We start from the raw sequence: 10,096 nt of genomic DNA, 5'->3' as shown, positions 1-10,096 counted from the left end.
TTCTTGGCATGCCCCTCAGTTTGTCTGGGTGAGTTGCTAAGCAAAGAGATAATATTCTCCTCTTTTTTGTTGGTTTGTTTTGTTTTCTTGCTTCCCAGCACAGTGCATAGCAACAAATAAAAGCTTAATATTACAGTTTATAACTGGGTGTCTCTCCAAAGCTTCATGCTGCGCAGGTGGGCAAGGGATTGCCTCATGGGGCTGTGACACTCATCTGGCATGAGTCCACTGATGAGTTTATAGCTAACTGTGGTGTTCAGAGGTTAAGCCTGAGGAGGTAGGTCATAGCGGGTGTGGCCTGACAGGATCCTCTCCCTCCTCACTCCTTGATCTCTTTTCTCTGATTCCTGACACCTGCCATAGACTGTTTGTCCTCTTCAATGCCCTCTGCCATGCCCCCTGCCTTGGAGCCAGCCAACTGTGGACTGAAACCTTCACAAACTGTAAGCCAGAATACACCTTCCCTCCTTCAGCTTGTGAGAGTTGGGTATTGAGTCTCAGTAATGAGAAAAAAGTAAGTAAGACAATGAAATATTTTCTCTAAACTTTTGCAGGATATTTTCTTCTCTTTTCAGTCAGTGTGTACCCTAACGTGCCTGCCTTCCTTCTCTCTCTTCCTCCTTTCTTCCCTCCCTCCCTTCCTCTTTCCCTTTCTTTCTTTTAACTAATACTATGTCAAATTAACATAACTTTTCATGTGAAATTTCTTTGTGGCACTTTATTTGTTAATGGGACAGGAAGGCTACTCCAAATTAGAATAGGTAGGAGATTAGTAACTTTATTTTTCTTGCAAAAGAATTACCAATTCTAAATCACTTAATATATTTATAATATTATTCAGTGAGTCTAAATGTTTTCAGTTAAAGCCACAAACTTAGGCAGAATACTTCATTTTTTCTAGTTCACACAATGAAGTAATACTGAGGTTAGAACTCATTCTTGGTCTCTTAACCATTGCTAATTTTCTATTCATTAATTACCATGGGCCTACACCATATTAAGTATTGGGAACACAAACACAAATACAATTCTTACATATTAGAGTTTAGGTGAGGACACAAAAAACAAGTTAATGTCATATTATTTAGGAAACTCTTTGCCTAAAATATGAGCAAATGTTTCTACTCTGCTTTTAATGACTCTTCTTTTCTAGAGAATTTGTATTAATATTTTGTTTTTTTAAAAAACATGCAATAATAATTTTTGCTTTAGATTAACTTCTACTTGAACTGAATGTTTTAAAAAGAACTTTATTTCTTGAGCAGGAGCTTTTGACAAATAGTACGTACCAGTAACTAAGGACTGGGATCTTGGAGGTTTTTGGTTTTTATAGATACTTTTTACACACACCTACCTGACTACCCCTCTGGACTGAGGTAGAGAATGAAAAGCACTGTTAGTGTTTCCTTTGTAGTGTGAGTTTATAAAAACTACCATGCAAGCTAAGATAGTGCAAAATAATTGTGTTAAATCATGCAGATTAGAACATTCTGAATGGAAACCAATCATGATTTTGAGTAGCAGATAGAAAGATGAAGAAGTAAAGGAGAAAGAATATTCACAAATAAGTCTATATTCTTCATTGTACTAGAACAGAGCTTCTTGGACTTGAACTATTGACATTTGGGGCTTTGTTGTACAGGGTATTCTGTGTACTGCAGGTTTTTTTAAACAGTATCCTTGGCTAGCTGTCAGTAGAACCCTCAAAATTTGATAGACAGAAAGTCCCCAGACATAGCCAAGGGTCTCTGGGGGACCAAATCATTCCACACTGGGAATCAATGTACCAGATCAAATATTTAGATGTGATAATCATAATCATAAAGATTATGATTTAGTAATCATAAATTATCTAATCAGATAATCATAAATCATTGTCTTTGGATACGTGATTGTGCTTGTCAGCTTTCCATTGCTATAACAAGTATTTGATGAAATTAACTTGTAACAATAAAAAGTGTTTTTAGGTCATGACTTTAAATATTACAGTTCATAATTAAGTGGTGCCATTGTTTTTAAGCCTTTGGTGTGGGTGCCCAGTGGCAGTGGTGGAGAGTTCATGGTGGGACAGAATGACTCAAATAGTGTTTAGAAATAAAAAGAGAGGGAGAGGAAAGGCTGGGATTATACTTTCCCCTGCAAAACGCATCTTCAGTGACCTGGAGAACTCCCATTAAGTCTCACATCCTAAGAGTTTTACTACCACCCAGACACGCTCAACTGAGGAGCTAGCTTTTGTCATACAGACCTTGGGGATGCTTATGATCCAGATTTAGAATCAGTAAAGTTTTATTGGGATGGTCTATAAATTAAGGACCAAGAAATACTGATCTTCACATACAAGGAAAAGGCATCCATGGTGACATGAACTTCATCTGCTCATGGAATAGCTCTCAGAGGTATTTCTGTGTTAATTTAGTCTTGTTGAAATGTATGAATGGGAAATATGGCCGCAGTTGTTCTCTTTCTGAACCCGTTGGTTATGATGTCTTTGTCTGGGTTGGTACCGCATACCTGCACTCTCATCCTTAGGCCTTGGGCTTGTAGAGGTTAAGACTTGATTAAAAACTATGTGTGAGCCAGGTGTTATGGCACATGCTGAAACTTGGTGACTTAGTGAGATCCTAAAAATACAAAAATAATAAAATGGTTGGGGTTGTAACTTGGTGCAAAGGCTCTTGGTTCAATCCCCAGTACTATAAAAAAAAATATGCAGAACAAGCAGAAAGATTCACAAAATCATACCCCAAAACTGTGTGTAGGTACAGTGCATTTTTCTTAGCAGATTATATTAAAAATAACCTTTATAGCAAAGTCCATGTGCAGCAACAACAACACATCTTTGTAAGTCATTAAATATACTGGATCTCCATCTGGACATAAGAGAAAACATTTTGATGCATTTTCTTTTTCTTTTACAGAGGCTCTAAGTAACATAAAATTTCCACGATTGGGTTATGAATCCTAAAAAGACTGCCTCCTGCTTTCCAGTAAACATTCTGTAAATTCTTTCCCACTTTAATAGAGACATTTCTTCCTTTAAAGTGTGCCACATATCATCCAGGGGCATACCTTCCCCTGTACCTACCCTATAAAGCAGCTAAGGTCTGCTTCCTGTCATAAATACTTGTTGCATGTCTGACTTTCAATCAGCATCAGGAAACCAAGGACATGCACATTAATTTTAATTATCTAAAGAAAGACTTCACCTCTTTCTCCCACCTTAATTTTAGACATCGTCAATCATATAAAGACCCGGAAATGAAAGGGCTTTCTTCAACCAAATATTGGTGGAGTCTTTTGGCACATCTTTTAAAATCCAATAGAGAAGTGTCAGATGAGAAATTTAATCTGCAACAATTGTTTGTAGGACTTTCTCACGAGGAGGGCAACCAAAGGGGTGGTCTGCTCCACCCAGACACTGTTGAAGTAAGAGACGGATCCCTGGACGTCAGGCCACACTGCTACACGCATGGCTATTCCAATGTCGTACACAGTGTGTCTACTTCAGCCTCAGATAATACACTCTTCTGTTGGAATACTATCTTTTTATTTTTACATACAGTACTTTACTTAGTTTTGATTAGATCATGACCACAGCTCCAGTGCCTTTTAGTTCTACAATGCTGACTCTACAATTCATATCATTTTTTTCTACTTCCTTAAAACTCATCTCCAAAAACAGACTAGAGTGTACCTGTTACACAATGAACATCCTGATTTCTTTTTAGAATAACCCTCTTTTTCATAGAAGAATATTTAATTCTTTTGTAAATATTTCTATCCATCAACTGTTTTTGTTTGTAGTATAGATTACTAAACTTTTGTAGTAACAGTATGTTTAGCTTTTGAATGGATCCAATTAATGAAAAATGCTGTATATTTAAATTTATTGAAGTTGAGCCTATTAATCTAAGTGAGAAAAAAGTGACTAGTTTTGGAATTGTACATGAACTGCCATTAAACATATTGAACAATAATTTCTCTTAATTTTGGTGAATTTCAAGTTAATTCTTTTCTTAGAAATTGAAACCTAATCTCTGTCCACAAAATGTATGTGGAAGTTTGATAGAATTTGAGTGTTAGAAGAAAGATGGAGGATCTGCTTTCTTGAGAAAAGTGATACTTGTAGGACAAGAAGGTTGCACCCAGGACAGTACCTCAGCAGGGCCCTGATTATGCAAAAGCAGCATACTTCCATCCCAGGCAGCCCTAGGCAGGGCTTCTACTCCCCAAGACCGGCTACTATGGGAAGACAGTGGGGACACAGAGGTCCCTGGAGGTGATGGCAGTGACTACAAGTTTGCCTGTAAGAAAGCAACCTCCAGAAGGAAAAGTTGGGGGCAGATAACATAGCAGATTTATTCTTTCCCTTTTAGGACCTGCAGAAATACTTGGGCAATGGCCCTTCTGGGTGTTACAGTCCTTCCCCCGTGAACCTGTGGGAAAAGTGAACCAGTGAATGTTGGACAATCACTGCTCCACAGGCTGGGGGGATCTAGACACATCTACAGCATTGCTATCTATGAGATTCAAAATCACTGTGATTAACCTTTTTAAAAGAAGGATGCATCAAATTGCAAACAGTTTAAAAAATACAAACAGCATTTGATTGATATTCACTAATATAATTTTGTTTCCACAATCTGGGTTAATTATAAAAGTCTAAATTGTTTCTGTGTATATTAATGCGTTTAATAATTAGATGAGAAGGAGGGAGACAATATAGTTCAGAAACAATTCATCAACATTCTGCAAACATAGCCTATAAGTTGTATCAGTATTCAGAAAGATTATATTCTTAGTCTGGGAATTTTATTACATGTTAAATTATTAGATAACTTATTTTGGTAATAAAATTAGGTTTATAATTCTACTTTATTTAATTAGTGCTAGAACATGCATTAAGTTAAACACATTTTATTTTAGTATGTGATGCTGAAAATTGGAGATCCATAAGCAAGATGGTAGATAATTTTCAAGATATCCTATGCTATGTCATTTTATCTAAAAACTTGCAAAACACTTCAGATTAGGGATCACTAAGATATTATGGGATGTTGTGAGTCACTATTAATATATTTCATTTTGAGCTCATGCTTCTACAGTATTTATGGTTCTCATAGCTTGTGTTTCTATTGTAATACAAAACATAGAGGTATTTATTTCATTTGTAATGCTTTACTATTAAAGTGGTAGCATGTTCATCTACTTATTAAGAGATATTGAGCAAGTCATTAGCTCTTTTGGACTCAGATTTCTTACCTTTAAAGTAAGGGTAAAGGAAGGCCTAACATTAATGTGAGAATTATTAAACAGGTTCTGGTGGTTCCCAGCACCATGTTGTTCAGAACTCTCCCGCCCCCTTTGTGAATTGCAATTCTTACAAGCAGCAAAGACTTGGCTTTACATTATAATTTTTCCTCCTAAAAACCCAGGCTTACCAATTAGACTATCTCCATGTCTTACTTCTATACTTAGATGGCCTATCAACAAAGTGGAATAAAGTATTTTTATTTCTGGCTCCAGAAAGTCTTCCGATCCATTGTTTTCCTTTGAAATGTCTTCTATGTTCTTGTTGCTCACTCCTCCCAATTACCATAATTCTAGCTGGGTCCTTAACTCATGTCAGGATTACCGAGCAGCTCCCAGTAGGTGTCTCTGCCTTGACCTCCCTCCTTCTACGCAGTGTGCACCTTGCTGAGATTATTTTAAGAATCTCATCACGAGACCAGGAAAGAAATTTTCAGTAGGTTTGATCATATGTGTCTGAATTTCTTTGATGCCCATTTATAATAGGCATGATTTTTCTCCTGTCCTTCAATTTTTCTCTTCCTCTGTTTTCCCACCCTTAAGAGGGGAGAGAATGTGTGTGTGTGTGTGTTTTGTTTTCGCTTCTGTGCCTTTGTATGCACTGCCAGGCTTGGATAGTTGACACCATCTGGCATGCTTCTTCTTGTCCTTCAGGGGTCATTCAGCTTCTTCTTTGCTCTTAATGCTTCTAATTAAAGTTATTTAAAAAATTACAAAATCCTTATGTGTAGTGCTCCTTATATGTAACAACTAAGTGACCCTGTATTGTGATTAAATATACTGCAACATAAAACTTTGCTTACCATTTTTGAGAGTACAGTTCAGTGCCATTAAGGACATTTACAGTGTTGTGCAACCATCACTACTGTGCGTCTTCCTGAGCTTCTTCATCACTTTACATTAAAACTCTGCATCCACTAAATCTCTCAGTTTCCCTCCCTCCAACTCCTGGAGACCACTGCTCCACATTTTTTCTCCTATGAGTTTGACTATTCAAAGTGCTTCATAGAAACAGAATCATATTTATCTTTCCCTGCCTGGCTTGTTTAAATAGGATAATGTCTTTAAAATTTGTCCATGTTGTCATATTGTCAGAATTCTATGAAAGGCTAAATAATATTCCAGGGTATGTATAGCTTCCTTTGTCTGTGGTCCTGGACATCAAATCCAGGACCTTGTGTGTGCTAGAAAAGTTCTCTACCACTGAGCTATAACCTAAGCCCTCAGGCCATGTTTGGTTTATTCATCTACTGGTGGACTTTTGGATTCTTCCTCTTTTTTTGGCTATTGTGAATAATGCTGCCATATTACATCACAAATGTCTGAGTCTCTCCTGTCAGGTGTTTGTGTGTATCCAGAGGTGCAACTGTGGGTTGTACAGTAATCATTTTCAATATTTTGAGGAATTGCCATTCTATTTTCACAATGGCCTTAGCATCCAAGATTCCCATCATCAAGATGGGAATTTCTTGATAGCCTTCCCAATACTATTATTTTCTGGTTTTTTGTTTGGATGATAGCCCTTACAGTTTAAATCTAAAATGTTCTCTAAAGTCTCTTGTGTTCAGAGGTGGAGGTTTCAGTAGGTGATTGAATCGGGGGGTGCTTCACTCGTCAGTGGACTAATGTTTGGATGAGTCCTCAGCTCAGTGTGCTGTTAGGAGGTGGGGCCTAACTGGAGTTGTGACCTGGAAGGGTGAACATTGCCGTCCTTCCCAGTCCCCATTTCCCTCTGTGCTTCCTGGCTGCCATGGGTTGAGTAGCTTTTCTCTGCCGGGCCCTTCCACCACGCTGTTTCTGTCTGGGAGCCAGTTAACCATGGACTGAACCCACTGAAACTCTGAGCCAAAATAAAGCTCTCCTTCAAGTTGTGGGTGTCAGGTATTTTGTCCCTGAAAATAGGAAAAATACCTAATACAACAGCCATCTTAATGGGTGTGATGTGGTATCTCATTGTGGCTTGATTGGCATTTCCTCAATAATACCAATAGTGAGTGTGCTTTGAAGTGCTTCTTGCCTACTTTTATATCTCCTTTAGAGAAATGTCTATTCAAGTCCATTGTCTATTTTGAATTGGGTTGTTAATTTTTTGTTTTTGTTTTTGGGAGCTCCGATCTTTTAAGCAGCATATACTCACATATGGTTTATCAGCTGTTTCAGATGAGCTGAGTCATCACACGGACTGTGCACCAATGCATTATGTTCATAATGCACTGGGAGCCACTGAAGAGGAAAGGGCTTTTCAGCCATCTGAGAAACCTTGCTTTTTGAGTTATTCAGCACACATTTTGTGTGTTTTCTGTCAATTCCTTTGTTTATACTCTGTCTTGATCTAATTTGTAAGAGTGATAAATAAAGTTGGGCTAAATAAGCTCTGGTGAATTCCAAAGGGACTCACCTGCTGGTGAAGAGTGGAAACTCTATTTTATGGAGGACACAAAACCATATATATGGCGGACTTCTGTTTCTTCCTGATGGAGCAAGGTAATATTTCTTTTTAAACTAATTTTAATTAGTATATGCTTGCAATACATACTTATTACAGAGAGAGAGAGAGAGAGAGAGAGAGAGAGAGAGAGAGAGAGGATCATTTTTGATCCCCCTTTTCTCCCTGTCCTCCTTGGGGTGAGATTTCTTGATGGTCCTGTTTTGAGAAATGAGACTTTACGGTGTGAACTTCTCAGGATCGCAGCTACACTTGGTTGTTTACCTGCTATGTCTTCCTATTTTTACCATGTCAAGTATTTAGTGGGTCTCTACTGAATATGTCTAAGTTCCCTTGTGGCAGTTTTATTCACTTTAATCACAAGGGGTTTTTACATTCTTTGTGGTGATTTTGATCACTTCTGTCATGGAATAATTAATTCTGCATTCAAGGTCATTGTTAAAAAGGGAACTTTAGATTTACTTTAATATTTAAAAAAATTCAGTTCAATCAGTAAGCTTTGCTATATTACAAATAACTCCAAACCTTAGTGTTTTAGAACCAAGACTGTTAGCTCATTAATTAATATTCTGTGGGCCAGCAGTTTTTTCTTTTTCTTTTTCTTTTCTGAGGCAAAACCTTCCTGTTTCCCAGGCTGGAGTTATAAACTTATGAATTCAAAGGTTTCAGCCTCCTGAATAGCTGGGACTACAGGCATGTACCACTATGCTCTGCAGCTCTGAGCTCAGCTGGGTAATCCTGAGGGTCCTGCATGCACTCGCTTCAGCAGTACTTGGCTGGCAGGTGGTAGGGAGGTTGCCTGGTATCCCAGTGGCTCCAGATCACTTTATTCACAGGCGTGGTAGGTGGTTTGAGTGAACAGGGAGACTGGATCAGACAGCTCCATCCTCTAGCAAGCTAGTCCACACTTCCACACAGGGTTCCAGATACAGTGAGTAAATACAAGCTTCATGTTTCAACTTATATTTGCTGAAGTCTCTTGGCCGAAGAAGCCACCTGGCTAAGTTCAGATTCAGGAGAAAGAGAACTGGGTTGTATCTCTACATGGAAGGAGCAGCAATAAACTTTTGTGATTATTTGTTCTGTTTTCAATCTACCACAATAGCAACATCAGCTCATGGCCTTGATTTTTGCCAAGAGAGTGTAATCCCCATATGAAAACAGTATTTCAAATATAACCTTTATACAGCCTGTGTAGATTCAAACAATAAATACGAAAGGCTGAAATGGCATGAGGCTTCAAAATTTCTGTGTTTAAATATAAAGTATTTTTCAGCAGGTTAAAATACTTAATTGCCTTTTTATCAATAATTTTAAGGTATGAGAATTACTAAAATGGCAAAATCTCTATGCCTTCATCATACAAGATGAAGGCAACTGAATGTCAAAAGTTTTAACATCAAATCACTCCAAAGTAGCTTTGGCCTTTTAAATTTTATCATCTTTAGAGTATCAGAAAAGGGGGAGGGTAAGAAGCAAAAAAAAAGCATACATAGAATAAAATTGTAGTCATAAATCTATTGAAGGTACCTAAGCTATTTGGAAGCTAATTATGACTGTGTGCAAAGCAAATGAAGTGAGAATTGAATTAATGAATACCAGCTACCTCCCACAGCTAATGAGGCATGCTTTATACCAACAGTGCTTTGAAATGAAAAATTAAACCTCTGGTGGGGAGAAGAAAAGGAACAACCCAAGTTAAGAATAACACACAAGGCCAAAGCACTCTGCAAATGTCTTCTCTGCAGTTAAAAAATCCTTACTTGCTTTTCTATGATTTGGAACATACAGGATCTCTATGATCCCCACGTCTTTATGATTCCTACATCTTTGTAATTCACTCATCTTTCTTTTTCTCTCCCCGCTCCTGAAAAGACAAAACCATACACAATGATTTGTTTTAGCACCACAGACTCAATGTAATGTAAAAATGCTTCTGCTAAAATGTATTTCTGTTTGTTAGGTGTTCTTACGTGTTGTACTGTACATCAGTGTAATGCATCTTTTGATTTTCTTGGGATGACAACATAGGTGATTTTTCATGAGTTTTTTATATACTCACCATCAAATATATATGTATATATATATGTATATAATGTATCTATATATGCACATCTGTATATGTGTCTACATACATACCTATGTATATGCACACAAACATATACAGTAGGACCTTGTATTGAAAGTAATTTATTTTGCAAGTGTCCCACAAGATGAACAAACATTTCTTTTTTTTTTTTTTTTTTTACTGGTTTTTCTCCGGTACCGGGAGCTGAACTCACGACCTTGCACTTGCCAGGCTGGCCTGAACTAGTATGACCCAGTGGGCTCCATCTT

The 10,096-nt window shown here is 37.5% G+C and overlaps 1 long non-coding RNA gene across 1 annotated transcript in view; it reads left to right on the top strand.

The window, feature by feature from the left end:
* Positions 1–353: 353 nt before the first annotated feature.
* The window catches only part of LOC106146905, a 24,479-nt gene continuing 14,736 nt past the window's right edge, over positions 354–10,096 (top strand). Inside the window, exon 1 of the long non-coding RNA XR_001231531.1 lies at positions 354–514. This is a non-coding gene — a long non-coding RNA (uncharacterized LOC106146905). The remainder of the gene's footprint in view (positions 515–10,096) is intronic.

Source organism: Chinchilla lanigera, unplaced genomic scaffold (genome assembly GCF_000276665.1).
Source record: "Chinchilla lanigera isolate Chin_1 unplaced genomic scaffold, ChiLan1.0 scaffold00101, whole genome shotgun sequence".
Taxonomy (NCBI): domain Eukaryota; kingdom Metazoa; phylum Chordata; class Mammalia; order Rodentia; family Chinchillidae; genus Chinchilla; species Chinchilla lanigera.
The sequence above is the reverse complement of the archived record's forward strand: the minus strand, read 5'-3'. Positions and strand labels throughout refer to the sequence as shown.